We start from the raw sequence: 17,030 nt of genomic DNA on the forward strand, positions 1-17,030 counted from the left end.
CTTTTTTATTTGTTTTTTGTTTTGTTTTGTTTTTGGTGGTACTGGGGTTCCTGGAAGCCCTTCTACATCCGGGCTACACTCCCAGACCTATTTTATATTTTTATTTGGAAACAGGGTCTCTTAAGCCAGCGCGGCAGGCTTCGAACCTGCGCGATCCTCCTGTCTCCGCCTCCCAAGCGCAGGGATTACAAGCGTGCGCCACCACACCCAGCGCTCACGTAGGCTTTTTAAAATGCAGCTAGAATTATACTAATTAACAGGCTTATGCTCTCCTTCCCCCCCCCCTTACAATCCTAGTATCATGAGCTGGGTGTGGTGGTGCACACCTGTGATTTCAGTAGATAGGAAGATCATAGGTTCGAGGCTAACCTCAGCAACTTACCAAGATCCTAAACAACTTAGCAAAACCCTGTTTTATTTTTATTTATTTATTTATTTATTTTTTTTGCGGGTCTGGAGATGGAACCCAGGGAGATTTGACCTCCGAGCTACACCCCCTGCCCAATTTTGTATTCTTTAATTTGAAACAGGGTCTCACTGAGTTGCAGAGGGCCTCACTAAGTAGCTGAGGCTGTCTGTGAACCGCGATCCTCCAGTCTCTGCCTCCCAAATGCTGGGATTATAAGCGTGAGCCACCATGCCCGGCTCCCTGTTTAAAATTAAAAAAAAAAAAAAAAAAAGGGCTGATAGTGTAGCTGAGAGTTAGAATGCCCAGAGTTTAACCCTTTGTACAAAAAAAAAAAAAAAAATCTGTTACTAGATTCTGTCACTAGCCTGTTCTTCCAAACACACAAACTAATTCAGGTGAGTTGCTCAGGGTCACTGCAAATATGGAAGCAGGATTCACGCTGAGGCCTTTTAACCCCACAGCCAGGGCCAAGGTCATCGTGGCTATTTTCTAATGGAGAAACTGAGGCACAGAAGGAAAGTGATGTGCCTAGGATCACATGGCCAGCTCCTGGGCCACCTTGGGTCACATGGCCAGCTCCTGGGCCACCTTGGGTCTCTAGGACTCAGTCCTGCATCCGGGGTCAGGTGGGTCAGTGGAAGGGACTGAGGAGAGACTTTATCTTGTGGGAGAAGAGGGATCCGGAGCCCGTGAGCAGGACGCAGCTCAGCCTGTGCCGGGCAGAGTGACCGTGCTGCTTTCATTCAGTAGGCTGAGCTCCAGAGCAAACGGGATCACCCCGCTCACAAGGCCTTGGTTTCCACTTCGCCAAGGGGTGAACATCCTAACCTCATCATCCATGGTGGGGAAGCCAAGGGTGCCTTATCCTCCGGTGGGCTCCGTCTAGGAATAGTGGAATCAAAGAACCACGGATACTTAGCTAAGGGCAATACACTGTGCTCAGGCTCTACCCCCATCATATGAAAACCTACCAGTGAGCTGAGCTCATTCTCATCTGTTACAGAGAAGGAAATCAGGCTTGAAAGGGTGAGAGCTCACACCAGGGCCAGCAGCCAGGAATTGAAGCAAGATTAGTCAATGTGCCGTTCAAAGCCCAGTCCAGGGATTTGATCAGGACAGGAAGCAGCCTAATGTTGTGGGAACAGTATGAACAAAGTTATCAGCTTGGGATCTCAGTTTTAGTTCTGCACAGACTACAGATTGATTTTTAAACGGCCCTAACAAAATAATGATAGGTGTCATTTACTGATAACGAACGGGGTGTGCTGACTCACACTTCTGACCCCTGTACTTGGCAGGCTGAGACAGGAAGATTGAAGGCTCCCGGCCAGCCTCAGCAACTTAGTGAGGTCCTGTTTCAAAATAAAAGAATAAAACAGGATTGAAGTGTAGCCCAGAGGTAGAATGTCCCTGGGTCCGATCCCCAGTACCGCCCCCCCCCCAACAAACACACACACAATCATTTAACATGCCTCCAATAGGAGCTGTCACAGTTCTGATAGCAGACCCAAGGGGAAGGGTTGTCCTCACTTTATAGATGAGAAAACAAGCTCAGAGGGGGTAGGCAGTTTTCCCAAGGTCACACAACCAATAGCAGGCCTCTGCCTCCACAGCCAGAAGCTTTACCCACTGTACTGTCCTCTCCTGCGATTTGGGTGAGTGGGAATTGAATGAGATGTGATGCACAGTCTGGACTAGCTGCCAGCCTTTCTCCTCCAGGACCCCCACTCTAGAAGAGAGCTCTGCCCCAGGGGAGGGGCCCTGGGTGGGCTGCTGCCGCCTCAGGGAAGGGGTAGGTAAGTGAGGTCTCAGCTGCCACCCCAGCATTGGGATGTGCGTGTTTAAGCAACACGCACTCACCTGGCCAAGCCAGGGTTTGGGGACCACTCCATGGGCACTGGACATTACACTCACCTGGGCCGATGGCATCCTCTTTGTTGAGTCCTCTCTTCGACCCGCAACTGTCTCAAAGCATTTTCCTCCTTGGAGAACCTGGGGTGTGCGGTGCTAATGTCCCCAGCACTGTCCTAACTGACCATTGCACAAGGAGACCAAAGACCAGAGAGGGGCAGACACTGGGAAAGGCTGTCCGGTCGGTTGATGGCTTGGCCTCCCCTCTCTGATGGGATGGAGGTCAGCTGATCCGTCATCCCAGCCCTCCCTGTTGCCCTCCTCTCCTCTCTGGGATAGGTCCACTCTTTCAGCATCAGGAACTCTGATCCTTTGTACAGATGAACAGCAGGCGCTCAGAGAAGAGGAGGGACCTGCGTAGGCACAGCCTGCCGCCAAGGGGCAGAGCTGCCTTGGGTCTTCCGTCCATGGTGCACCCCCCTTCCCGATGCACCCGGGAACTTGTTGGTAGCGACACTGTATTGAAGATTCTTTTTATGGCCAGAATTGATTTCTCTCCACATTCCCAGCTCCAAGCACAGTCCATCTATGGAATCCCCAGGCCAGCAGTAGAATGGAATCCACTCTCCCACAAGTGCCTGGGACTGTGGGGAAAGGGCCTCTCTGCTGCCCCATTCTCCCTGGGGAATTACCCGCCCCCATGCACAGCTCGTGGGCATAGGGCAGGGGGTGGGGAGGCGCCTCCCAGCAGTGAGGCCACTGGGTGTCTGGTGTCTCTCTGCTGTGCTGTCTCTGAGCTCCGCACAGTGGACAGATGGGTGGTGACAGACACAGGCCTGCAGCCCTGACCATGTCAGAGTCTGGGCACTGAGCTGTGCTGAGGGAGGCCTCTGCCCATGGGAGTAGCAGCTGGTCTCTGCTCAGCCCAGGCCCTGCTTCTTGAGAAAGGGAGAATCTGGCCCCACCAGCCCTCACAGGGGCGCTGGTCAGCATCTCCACAGCCTAGGACCGTGTCATCGTGTGTATGTGTGTGTGTGGTACTAGGGATGGAACTCAGGGGCATTTTACCTCTGAGCTATACCCCCAGCCCTATTTTATTCTTTATTTTGAAACAGGGTCTCACTGAGTTGCAAAGGGCCTCACTAAGTAGTAACTGAGGCTGTCCTCGAACCGCGATCCTCCTGTCTCAGCCTCCCAAATGCTGGAATTACAAGTATGCACCACCATACCTGGTTTCCCTGGGTCTTTTGAGAGAGTATCCACACCCTCGCCCTGGCTCTTAGTAGGGAGTGAGTGTGTCGGGCCCAGCAGTCCAATTCCAGCCATGGTTCTGTTACTTGAACATTTTAGCTTATAATGTCTCTGGGCCTCAGTCTCCCCATCTGTAAAGTGGTGATATAACTTCCCCTGTGTCTGCAGAGGAGGGGACTAAAGCTCGGAGGGGACAGGCAGTGGGGCCTAGGGGCACAGTGTTCCAACAAGCCCCCTTCCCAGATGGACTGTTGAGTCACTAGAAACCTCTGACCTGCTCTTCCTCATGCTGGGCCTCAGTTTCCCCATGGGTGAAACGAGGAAGCCGAAGCCTGCAGTCTCCAACACCCCTCCTAGGACTGAGGACTCCTACCACAGGCGGCAGCGCCCCAGCCTGCCGGCAGAGCCCCGTGCAGATGAATAAGCACTTCCACCGGGTCACCTGGGAGTCTTTACCTGGCGCGGGTCATTCACCTCGACTCACACGCAGGCAGGTAGAGTGAGCCAGGGATCCGGAGAGACTCGCCCACGGTGACCCGGAAGGGGAAGATGGTGAACTCTGATGACGGAAGAAGGGGCCACGGGCCAGGGGCTGCAGCTGGAAAGAATTCTTCCCCAGACCCCGGAAGGAGACGCAGCCCTGCACACACCTCGGTTTTAGCCCCATAAGTCTCACTTAAACTGAAGCTACCCCAGTGGGCTGAGCTGTAAATCCAAAATACATACTAGAGTTTGAAGACTTCATATCAAAGATAATTTGTTTACTTCTATATTGGTGACATGCTGACGTGATGGAATTTTTGATAGATTAATTATATCCTTAAAATTAACATCACTTATCACTTTTTTTTTTTTTTTTTGCGGTACTGTGAATGGAACTCACTCAGGGGCATTCTACCTCCGAGCTATATCCCCAGTCTTATTTTTTACACTTTTTTTTTTTTTTTTTTTGTCTGAAACAGTTTCTCACTGAGTTGCGGAGGGCCTCACTAAGTAGCTGAGGCTGTTCACGAACCACAATCCTCTGGTCTCCGCCTCCCAAGTGCTGGGATTACAAGCGTGTACCACCATGCCCGGCTTATTCTTTATTTTGAAACAGGGTCTCAGTGAGTTGCAAAGGGGCCTCAGTAAGTAGCTGAGGCTGTCCACGAACCGCAATTTTTCCGTCTCAGCCTCCCAAATGCTGGGATTACAAGTGTGCGCCACCATGCTTGGCACCTTTTTCTTTTCTTTTCTTTTCTTTTTTTTTGGAGGTTCTGGGGTTCCTGGAAGCCCTTCTACCTTCGGGCTACACTCCCAGACCTATTTTATTTTTGGAAACAGGGTCTCTTAAGCCAGCACGGCTGGCTTCGAACCTACGCGATCCTCCTGTCTCTGCCTCCCAAGCGCGGGGATTACAAGCGTGCGCCACCACGCCCGGCTGGCACCTTTTTTTTTTTTTTTTTTAATATGCCTCTTACACAGGTCATGGTGGTGCACGCCTATAATCCCAGTACTTGGGAGGCTAAGAAAGGAGGATTACAGGTTGGAGGCTGGCTTCAGCAACTTAGTGAGACCCTTAGCAGCTTAGATAGACCCCATTTCAAAATTAAAATAAAAAAATAAAAAGCCGGGAGTGTAGCTCAGAGGTTAAATGCACCTGGGTTCAACCCCCAGCATCAAAAAAAAAAAAAAATTAATATGCCTCCTAGAAAAACAGAATTACATCTGTAGCTCACATTATATCTCCGCTGGACAGCCCTCAAGGGCTTTTGAGTTGCTTCAGCTGGAAGAACGGTGGACCGCGGCCAGCTGTTGGAGCTGGAACTTTTGCTGGGTAAAGGAATCACCCTCCCCCATATGCTGCAGGTGGGAGGCCTGGTGTTGAGTGATGTCTCAGCCTCTCCTCTGCTCCCATCTGCTCCTGGGCCTTCCCTGAAACATGGTTATATTTAGGTGCCTCAGCACAGCTGCCCGGAAGCCCACTGGGTGGGGGCCAGCCTGGGACCACCATCTCGCTGCCAATGGGGGTCTCAGGAGAACCCGATGCTGCGGCTGTGGGGCTCTTCACGGCTTGTGAGTAAGCTCCCTGCAGCCCTGGCGAGGAAAGATGGTCGTAACCCACATGTTCTCAAATGATGAAACTGAGTCGGAGACAGCTGTGCAAGAGAGGAGGGACCGAGCCAGCCTTGGAATCTCCCACAGCCCGGACTGGGAAGCCACCATCTAGGCCACAGGTCACCAAAGTGGGGAATAGCATTCCCCGGGGGGGAACATAATACAGATTCATAAAGGAACACACATTTGTCACTGTGTCTTTCTGTTTATTAAAGAAGGTAGACTTCCAGAGAGGCGCTGAGTATTTTTTTTTCTCTGAAAAAAAGGCAATAAGCCAAATAAGTCTGGGAACCTCTGGTCTGGACTGAGCCTGCCTCCTGAGGTGCTGGACACTTCACAGGGGCTGGAGCTGTGGGTCCTGCCCACTTAATGCCCAGCAGTTGCCAGGTGTCAGGCAGGCTTTCTGAGGTAGTGTTTTATACCTTGGGAAGTTTCGTTTCCTTCCTTCCTTCCTTTATTCCTCCCTTCCTTCTTTCCTCCTTCCCTCTTTTCTTTCCTTCCTTCTTTCCTTTCTTCCTCTCTTTACTCTGTGTGTGTGTGCGTGTGTGTGTGTGTGTGTGTGTGTGTGTGTGTGTGTGTGTGTGTGTGTATGATGCTGGGGATGGAACCCAGGGCCTCGCACATGATAAACACATGCTTTACACACTGAGTTACACCCTCAGCCTTGGGAAAGTTGCTCTAAGCAAAGCAAAAGTCACCCATTCATTTGGAAGGAGGTGGGTAGGTAGAAGAAATTTAGCTCCAGCGTGTGCAGCCCAACGTCTCCAAATGAAGTGGATCAGAATTCTAAAAAAAAGAAAAAATCCATAAAAATTACACAACAAGCTGGGTGTGGTGGTGCACACTTATAATCCCAGCATTTGAGAGGCTGAGGCAGGAGGATCGTGGTCATGGACAGTCTCAACTACTTAGGCCCTTTACAACTCAGTAAGACCCTGTTTCAAAATAAAGAATAAAAAATAGAGCTGGGGGTGTAGCTCAGAGATAAAATGGCCTGGGTTCCATCCCTAGTACCAATAAATAAATAAATAAATATAAATAAATAAATAAATAAATAAATAAATAAATAAGGACTAGGGGTGTCACTCCGAGGTAGAATACTCCTGGGTTCAAGCTGTGCATGGAGGAGCACACTTGTAATCCCAGCATTTTGGAGGCTGAGACTGGAGGATTGTGGCTCTCGGACAGCCTCAGCTACTTAATGAGGCCCTTTGCAACTCATTAAGACCCTGTTTCAAAATAAAGAATAAAAAAAGAGGGTTGGGAGTGTTGCTCAGAGGTAGAATGCCCCTAGGTTCATCCTCAGAACCGCAAAAGAAAAAAACCAAAACACTACGTAACAACCAGACCACCATGAGGCTCGGAACCCGAGACGTGGCACCAGGAAGAGCTCGGTTCCCAGCCTGCTTCATTCTCTGCGCTCTCAGCGTGGCCCTCCCTGAGCCCAGGGTGAGACCTGGCCGGCCCTTTTTAACTACCTTTCAAATGGCAAACCTCAGCTCGCATCCAAGTCCCCTGCTTGGCTGAGGCTGCGATGCTCAGTAGCTTCAGATCACAGTGGACTGAGGACGTAGAAACTTCATCCACGTGACAACTACGTTTCTGTGTTAACTTGGCTAGGTATGTATGATGCCGTTATTCAATCCAGTAGTCATCTAGGTGTTGCTGTGCTATTTTGTAGCTGTAATGAACGTTTGTAATCAGTCAGCTTTAGGTAAAGGAGATTACCCTGGTTGTTCCTGGTGAAGCTGATTCAGTCGACAGGCATGAAGAGCAGAGCAGAGTCAGACACGGTGGCAAACACCTGTAATCCCAGCTACTCAGGAGGTTGGGGCAGGAGGATGGTACGTTTGAGACCATCCCGGGCAACTTAGTGATATCCTGTCTCAAAATAAAATTAAAAAATGGCCGGGCGTGGTGGCGCACTCTTGTAATCCCCACGCTTGGGAGGCAAAGACAGGAGGATCATGCAGGTTCGTAGTCAGCCTCGCTGGCTTAAGAGACCCTGTTTCCAAATAAATAAAACATATAAAATAGGGTTGGGAGTGTAGCCCGGAGGTAGAAGGGCTTCCAGGAACCCCAGTGCCACCAAAAAAAAAAAAAAAAAAAAATTTAAAAAATGATCGGAAACTGGGTGTGGTGGTGCACACCTGTAATCCTAGTCCTGGGGAGGCTGAGGCAAGAGGTTTGTAGCTTAAAGGCCAGCCTCAGCAATGGAACAAAACCCTGAGAAACTTAGTAAGACCCTGTTACAAAATGAAAAATAAAATTGTGCCAGTACATCCCTGGGTTCAACTCCCAGTACCACAAAAATGGGGTTGGGGTGGGATGACACTCTGGTGGAGCCCTTGCTTAGCATGTATAAGGCCCTGGGTTCAATCCCCAGTAACTCATCTCCCCCAGAAAGAGCAATGAAATAAGGTTTCCCTAAAGAAGGAAGTCTTCTGTGGATATATAATAATTTAGAATAAGGGAAAGGAGAGGTACATTTTATGGCAGTAAGTTGTACTTCAACAAAGCCATTCAAATACCTACATTACAGTGCCACTGTAAGCCAGGCACGGCACATACCTGTCATCCCAGTACTTGGGAGGCTGAGACAGGAGGATCACAGGTTCGAGGACAGCCTCAGCAACTTAGCAACACTCTCAGCAATCTACTGAGAGCCTGTTTCAAAAAATAAAATAAAATAAAATAAAAAGGGCAAGGGGTGCAGCACAGAGGTAGAATGTCTCTGGCTTCATTCCTAGTACCAAAAAAAAAAAAAAAAAGTGCCATTGTAACTATTATATAAAAACTACATGGAGCCAGGTGTGGTGGCACATGCTTGTAATCCCCACGCTTGGAAGGCTGAGACAGGATGATCGTTCAGGTTCGAAGCCAGCCGTGCTGGCTTAAGAGACCCTATTTCCAAATAAAAAATATAAAATAGGTCTGGGAGTGTAGCCTGGAGGTAGAAGGCCCCTGGGTTCCACCCTGAGTACCACCAAAAAAAAAAAAAAAAAAAAAAAACCAAACAAACAAACAAAAAACAACATGGAAACCACAGGTCCTGCTTAAGGCCATCATGTTCTCTTCAACTGGAAGCTCAAAGGCGTCTGAACAGCAGGGGAGAGTTTGCTGGCGGGTTTTAGTGCTTTGTTGTTGTTCTGTTTTGTTTTTGTGGTACTAGGGATTGAACACTGGGGGTTCTACCTCTCAGCTCCATCCTGAGCCCTATTTATTATTATTTTTTTTTATTTTAAAACAGGGTCTCACTAAATTGCTGAGGCTGGCTGAGAACCTGTGATCCTCCTGTCTCAGCCTCTCAAGTGCTGGGATGACAGGCGTGCGCCACCACACCCGGCTACTTCTTTAGGGGAAAATGCTTTGCTTCATGAGCCTTAGGAACTCTGAGATCCCAGGGAGGAAAATCTCTTGTAGGAACCCAGGGTAGGCTCCAGCTTAGGCAGGGGCTCCCTCCCTCTGTGGACTGGCATAGGAAGAGCACCAGGCCTGGAGCTCTTCGTCCTAGATTCAGATCCTGGCCTGATCCTTGCTAGCTGCATGACCTTGGGTGAGTCACATCACCAGCTCTGGCTGGACCCCTTTTCATCTTGGGCAAAGTTCCCCATCAGCGGGACGGTGAGGGCAGCTGCGATCACATTTATAAGGAAGAAGTCCTCACTCATGGAAGGCTGGTCCAGGTCCCTCTGGGCCTCCGCAGCCATATGGAAGGCATCACATTCCTGCTCTGGATCGCATGGGCTGCCGCTGACAGCAGGCCCTCTGCACCTACACCCGATGAAAGGGCCCCTACAGCTCTCTGCACTCAGCCCCCAAACCGCCACCACCAGCTAGGGAGGGCGGAGGGCATCAGGGAAGCTCACCATGCCCGAGGGAAGAGCCTGGAGAGAAGGGGCCAGGTGACCCCCTGGGATGGGTGAACTCCAAGGATCCCACTGCTTTGTTGAAGAAAAGTAACGGAAACATGTAAGGCTCAATCACAGGCAGAAGAAAAGGCCTAAGGTTGGCATTCAAGGTCCCAAGCTAACTTGACAGCCCCAGAGCAGCACCCGTGGTGGCTGACCCTCAGCAGCTAGTTGGAGGAGCGGCCACAAGTGGTGGCTCAGCACCAGCAACGTGCCAGGCAGGACCCTCGCTCCACCTCACATCCCTTGCAGAAGGCACTGCCTCAAAGTGTCCCCGTTCACAGATGACGTGACTGAGGCTCAAACCGAGATCCACTGGAGGGTCCGGTGATCCACAAACGAACATCTGATCACCCAAGCCCAAAGGGCTGGGTCCTCCCCCAGACGGCTCGGTTCACAGCCCCAGAGAATTCGCACTATGTCAGGCTCCCGGTCGATGATGTTCTTGGCCTGGGACCATGCTCTGAGAATCTCTGTCCTTTATAACAGCGCCTGTTCTGAGCACATTTCTGGCATGTAGGCAGACCCCAGATTCACCAGAGACCCCTGTTGGTGGCAAGGATCTCTGCTGAGTTTCCTTCCCTCTAACAATATTAGAGGGCTCTGTTCCTGGATGTCCATCTAGTGTCCTGGCCTCAGAGGAGGGACCCCTACACTGCACTCAATCATTTAAAAAAAAAAATAGGGTCTTGCTAAGTTGCTGAGGCTGACCTTGAACTTGCAATTCTCCTGCCTCGGCTTCCTAAGTACTGAGATTACAGGTGTGTGTCACCATGCCTGGATAACATGCAATCATTTCTTTATTTTTTTCATGGATTTTTTTAATTTGGTGCATACACACAATAATTTCTAAATGCTCACTCTATGTAGCATAAGACACATACTTTTTTTGTGTGTGTGGTACTGGGGATGAAACCCAGGGGCATTTAACCTCTGAGCAATACCCCTAGCCCTACTTTTTTTTTTTTAATTCTTTATTTTGAAACAGGGTCTCACTGGGTTGCAAAGGGCCTCACTCGCTAAGTAGCTGAAGGTGTCAGCCAACCGCAATCTTCAGGTGTCAGCCTCCTGAATGCTGGGATTACACGCGTGCACCACAACCCTTGGCGACACGTATTTCTGAAGCATGTATGCATCCATCAAGCCAGAAGGTCAAGTTACTGCTGGGATGAACTGGCCTACTTCAGGGCCAGGAAAGGGACAGAAAGCTTAAAAAAACCTGCAAGCTGGATGTGGTGGTGCACGCTTGTAATCCCAGCATTTGGGAGGCTGAGATAGTAGAATCGCAGTTCACAGAGAGCCTCAGATATTTGGTGAGGCCCTCTGAAACTCATTGAGACCCTGTTTCAAAATAAAGAATAAAAAATAAGGCTGGGTGTGCAGCTTGGAGATAGAATGCCCCTGGGTTCCATCTCCAGTACCATACACACACACACACCACACACACACACACACACACACACACACACACACACACACACACACAACCTGCCAGAAGATTTCAGAAAAGCTATATGAGCAAGATGGGGTGCTGGGCAGGTGGGGAGGGTCTTGCTGGGAGACGCCATCTATTGTCACTGCCATACCCAGGCAAGCCCTGGACACGGTAAGCAGAAACCTGGGACTAGGAGCCAAGGCGATTGAACCATCTGGGGCTTCCTTGTCGCACTCTAGCCAGCTTCAGTAGAAGGAGTGTCCTCAGTCAGAGCACACACCAAACTTTTCAGTTATTAAATAATGACATTCAGCCGGGCCTGGTGGCACACACATGTGATCCCTGTACTTGGAAGGCTGAGACAGAAGGATCACAGATTCAAAGCCAGCCTCAGCAATTTAACAAGACCCTGTTTCAGAATAAAAAGGGCTGGGGGGTGCAGCTCAGAGGTAGAATATCCCTAGGTTCAACCCCTCCAGTACCAAAAAAAAAAAAGTAAGAATAATGATATTCAGATACCACAGTGTACTTATATTAAAACAATTACAACCCCCACTTCTTAGGTGCCTATTATGTAGCAGGCAATTTACATATACTATCACACTCAAACCTCCAATGACTCCCATAGGGAGCTGCTAAGATCATCCCCATCGCGCTGAGACACCGAGGCTCAGAGAGGTTAAACGGTGCGGCGGGATCCTAGTCTCTGGGAAATGATGGGGCAGTTATCTCCTGGCTTTAAACGGCCTCTTTTCACTCCGTCATCCTGCCTCTCATTTCCTGAACACCTGCTCTGTGCAAAGTCCCGGGTGGGACCGCCAAGTGACTCATTCCAGTAGTCCTTTTCAATCACCTTTTTTTTTTTTTTTTTTTGAGCACTTACTATTTTTATGGGCTTATTTATTTATAGCATGCGTTCTTCCAGAAAGCACTCAACTTCTTTAGTTGCTCTACAAGAGAATAAAATTTTACAGGAGTGGCCATGTGACACACGCCAAATAGAAAACAGAAGTTGGAAAGATCAGAAAGACCCAGGAGCAATACAGGCACGCAAAGTGTACCTGGGGTCTCATCACAATGGGGACTGAGCTTTCTAGCAGCTGGAACTTGATCCTGTGCATTTTCACACTGTGTACGAGACGCCCATACACCAATTGTCCCTGAGACCAGAGGGGTCTTGGTCTAGGAATCTGGCATGAAGAGCGCACTGTGGAACGAACGTAAGAAGCAATGTCCCCAAACAGCCCTCTGATAGCACGAACAACACAAGTCTCGGCTATTTCCTGGGCCACTCTCCATGCGGGCTCACATCCCAGGGAGAAAAGGCTGCTCGGAGGAGAGTCTAAGACTGCACAAGGTGGGCCAGACCCTCTCTGGTTAATCCACTGCTCTGTTTATGGCAAACCTTTGTACATTTGTAGCAAGCTACTGCTAAATGCCATCTGCAGGTGAGCTTTCTTTGGCCTGAGCTTTGTTTTTTGTTTTTTGGTTTGTTTTTTTTTGTTTTCTTGCAGGTCTGGGGATGGAACCCAGGAACATTCGACCTCTGAGCTACACCCCCTGCCCTATTTTTTTATTCTTTATTTTGAAACCGGGTCTCACTGAGTTGCAGAGGGCCTCACTAAGTAGCTGAGGCTGTCCGCGAACCGCGATCCTCCAGGTCTCAGCCTCCCGAATGCTGGGATTACAAGCATGCACCAACACACTCGGCTTGAGCTTTGTATTTTAAATGGTTTGAATTAGCTGTCAGCTTTAAGCAGTTAGGAAATCACACACACACACACACACACACACACACACACACACACACACACAGATTTTTGTTGATCTCTTTAAAAAAAAAAAAGAGAGAGCCGGGCATGGTGGCACACACTTGTAATCCCAGCATTTGGGAGACTGAGACAGGAGGGTCGTGGTTCGAGGACAGCCTCAGCTACTTAGTGAGGCCCTCTGTGACTTAGTGAGACCCTGTTTCAAAATAAATAATTAAAAGCCAGGCGTGGGGGCGCATACTTGCAATCCCAGCATTCGGGAGGCTGAGATCGGAGGATTGTGGTTCACGGGCAGCCTCAGTTACTTAGCAAGGCCCTCCGCAACTTAGTGAGCCCCTGTTTCAAAATAAAAAATAGGGCAGGGGGTGTAGCTCGGAGGTCGAATGTCCCTGGGTTCCATCACTAGACCCGCAAAAATAATTAATTAATTAAAAATAGGGCTGGGGTGCAGCTCGGAGGTAGAATACCCCTGGGTTCCAGTACTGCAATAAATAAATAAATAAATGTTTAAAATTAAAAATTAAAAAATGAAACTGGGAGTGGTGGTGAAGGCCTATAATCTTAATACTTGGGAGGCTAAGAAAGGAGGATCCCAGGTTTGAGACCAACCTCAGCAACTTAGTGAAACCTTCAGCCACTTAGCAAGACCCTGTTTCAAAATAAAAAATAAGCTGGGCATGGTGACACACACTTGTAATCCCAGTACTTGAGAGGCTAAGACAGGAGGATCACGCTGGTTCGAAGCCAGCCTCAGCCACTTAGTGAGGCTCTCAGCAACATAGTGAGACCCTGTTTCCAAATAAAATATTTTAAAAAATAGGTCTGGGAGTGTAACCCGGAGGTAGAAAGCCCCTGGGTTTCATCCCCAATACCATCTCATACACACACACACACACACACACACACACACACACACATAATAATATAATATATAATATTATAATAACATATAAATCTAATATATAAAAATATAATATAAAATAATTATTATTATAAAAGAGGCCTGGAGTGTGGCTCAGAGGTAGAATGCCCCTAAATTCAATCTCCAGTACACACACACACACACACACACACACACACACACACACGCCACACACACACAGAGTTGAGCAGCCTTCTCGAGGCTGAGTCAGGTGTCTACTGTGGCTGAGCCATCGATGAGCAAACCTCCCAGGAGCGGGGAGCAGCCAAGGCAGGTGATCACAGGGACTGTTAAAATGAGCTGAGCGTGGAGTCCGCAAACTCCAGGGGCCCCAAGCAGGAGCACTTACCCCAGCCTGGGGACCCCAGCCCCCCCCGGGGCAAGCTTGGGCTGAGGTTAAGGCATAAATACCAACCAGCCACGTCAAGAAGGGGGAGGACAGTCCCAGGCAAGGTGAGAATCCAGTCCCAGCTCTGAGGCCCAAATGCAGGGGGCGGGGTGGGGAGTGTGGAAATAGACCAGGGAGACCATGTCACAAAGGGCCTAGCTAAGGGGCTTGAACTTGACCTTGAACCTAGGAAGACCCTCTGAAGGGCTTCAAGCTAAAGAGCCTTATGAATGTGCAAACCCTTTTGGGGCGTGCGGGGTGGGGGGTTACCAAGGAGAAGGACTTCCCCAGAGGGTCCAGCTTGAGGTGACAAGGGAGAGGACCCAGAAAGCCAGCCAGCCAGCCAGAGGTTTGGGGGTTTGGGGGTTTCGGATCAGACTCTGCAGTTAAAGCTGCAGAAACCCTTCCCTCCCCCGTGCCTTTTGAAACAGTTTGAATCACAGACTGCCTGCGTTAAAGATGTGTTTGTCTGTTATTTGAAAGCTGCGGTTTCTCTTTAACAGATTCTGGGCCCTGTCTTTTGACAAGGAACCAGGAAGGAATGAAGCCTGCATCCTCTTGCAGAAAGGAGAGAGAAAGAGAGAACGAGCTAATTACTGAAATACGGTGGGGCCCCGCCAAGTTCTACAGCGTCACCGACGCTTCCTCCAGCAGCCCCTGATCTTAAATGGTCAGAGCTTTCCGTACATTTTTATGGGCCGCCCCAAAGCCAGCTGGAAGCTCTTTTTCCATAAACTCTTTCTGAGACAAGTAGCCAGGTTTCACATATTAAAATGAAAATGTCAAGAAGGCAAAAAAAAAAAAAAAAAAAAGCTGTGGGTTCAGCGCAGAGGCCTCAGCTCAGGAAGCCTGTGTCAGGATTCATGGCGTCTGCCCACTTGGTTGGGTTTTATTTACTTTTCTTTGCAAAAGCTGACAGGCAAGTTAGATTGAAGATGATAATCACTTGTTTATGGGGTCACTCGAAAAACACTTCTCTACTGGGCATGGACTGGGTGCCAGGCCTTAAACTGGGCACCAAGATGAGAAGCCAGGACTTGGGAGGCTGAGACAAGAGGGTCACAGGTTCAAAGCCAGACTCCGCAACTTAGCAATACCCTTAGCAACCAAGCAAGACTCTGTTTCAAAACAAAAAGTAAATAAAAATAAAAATGTCTGAGGGCGTAGCTCGGAGGTAAAATGGCCCTAGGTTCAGACCCCACTACCAAAAAAAAAGATGAAACCAGGTATGGTTGCCCCAGCCCACTGCCCCCCAGGCTCAAAATGCTCTTCCCGCAATTGCATTTTTCATGGGCAAGTTGTGATCTGCCTGGGCTATTCTTACCTCATCTTTCAGAGGATGAAATTGAGGCCCTTAGAGATTAGCTGTCTTGCCCAGAGCTGCAATGCAAACAAGTGGTGGGACCTGACCTGGGGTCATCCGAAGCACAGCCATGTCCTGCCCACTCTCTCTTGCTCCTTCTTAGCAATACCACCTCTCTGTTATTGGCTTTAGTTGGGCCACAGCTCCAAGAGGTTTAGCAGTCACTTGCAATCTGCCCAACATCTAGCCCTGCCTTCAAACTCAGGTTTTCCTTTTGGGGGAAATTCCCCTATTTTGAAGAAGAAAAAACTAAGCACCACCCCACCATCACTATAAAGCCCAAATCTTTTCTCACCATGTCTTCCTGTCTGGAGAGTACACAGGCATATGTGAAATACAAGCCCAGCCAATCAGACATTTTTGGAACTGACTCTGTAGTAAATGGTGAAGGGACCCTTGGAGAGGATGCTGGATCAGACTGTGCCTGTAGCCCTATCTTACCGGAGTTCCTGCAGCTCTCTGGGCTCTGCACTTTGTCCAAGACTGTCCTCTAGCTTCTTGGTTCTGTGGGCCCTTGCTGTCCTCCAGTAAGTTACCCTCTTTGCTTACGACAGACAGAGTCCATCCCAACTGCTTGTGACCCAGAATCCTGATGGACAGAAAGAAGGTCATGGCTCCTCATCCTGTTTACAGAGCTGGCAGGAAGGAGCCACCTCCCCTGGTGCTGTGGGCACGTTGGGAGACTACAAAATGTTGGCCTGGGAAACAATCACAGCAGAGAGGCCAGGTGTCCAGACCGCTGCCTGGTCCCTGGGAGGCCAGGTGAATCTCCTGCTCGTGTCTGGCTGCGGGGCTCCAAACCTCTTGGTTCCTCCAGCGACCACCTCCGCACCATTTGGGCCCTTCTCTACAACCTGGGCCTTTCTGGCCTCTTAAGGGCCATGTGTGTGGAGAAGGAGGTGGAAGCAAATGCCGGGGGTGTGGTCTGCTGAGGGAGGGACCTGCTGGCTCCATGCATCAGGGCAGGAAGCACTAGGAATACGCAGGTCTGCAACCTGCAACGCGTCAAGGGACAGCTGTGAGGGGCTGTGCTCTGTTCCCGAGGACTGTGAAAGAAAAAGTTGCAATCTCTGGAGAAATAGAAGCCATAGTAGATACACACACACACACACACACACACACACACACACACACACACACCTCTCTATTATTTATAAGACATGTATTTAAGGAATTAGCTCATGTGATCCTGAGGGCTGGCAAATCTAGAATTTATAGAGCCTAGAAATTTTCTTCTGAGAGCAGCAAAAATGAAGGTTATCTTCAAAGAACCATGGAATTCTGGTGGCAGAATTACAGCCTCTTCAAGCAGAAAGAGGTCCTGAGGGTCACTGAGACATTCCCTTGCCTAGGCAGGGATTCCCTCCCTCTGAAATTCAAGAAAATGTCGCATGTCACAGAACACTTAACCGGAAGGGCATTTAAATAAACGTTAGCACTAGAAAAACTCAAGAGGACCTTGGATGGATGACATCTCTGAGCGGGAAAAGGGGGACTTTGATCAAATTATACCTCCTCTGATTTCCCGACTGACCTTGAACAGGACTCTCCTGCTCTCCAGGGACGAATTCCCCCATCTGAAAATGAGGAGGTGGGGACCATTGGGAGGAAGCTTTCCAGTGAGCTCCCTG

Source organism: Muscardinus avellanarius, assembly GCF_963383645.1.
Source record: "Muscardinus avellanarius genome assembly, chromosome: 13".
NCBI lineage: Eukaryota > Metazoa > Chordata > Mammalia > Rodentia > Gliridae > Muscardinus > Muscardinus avellanarius.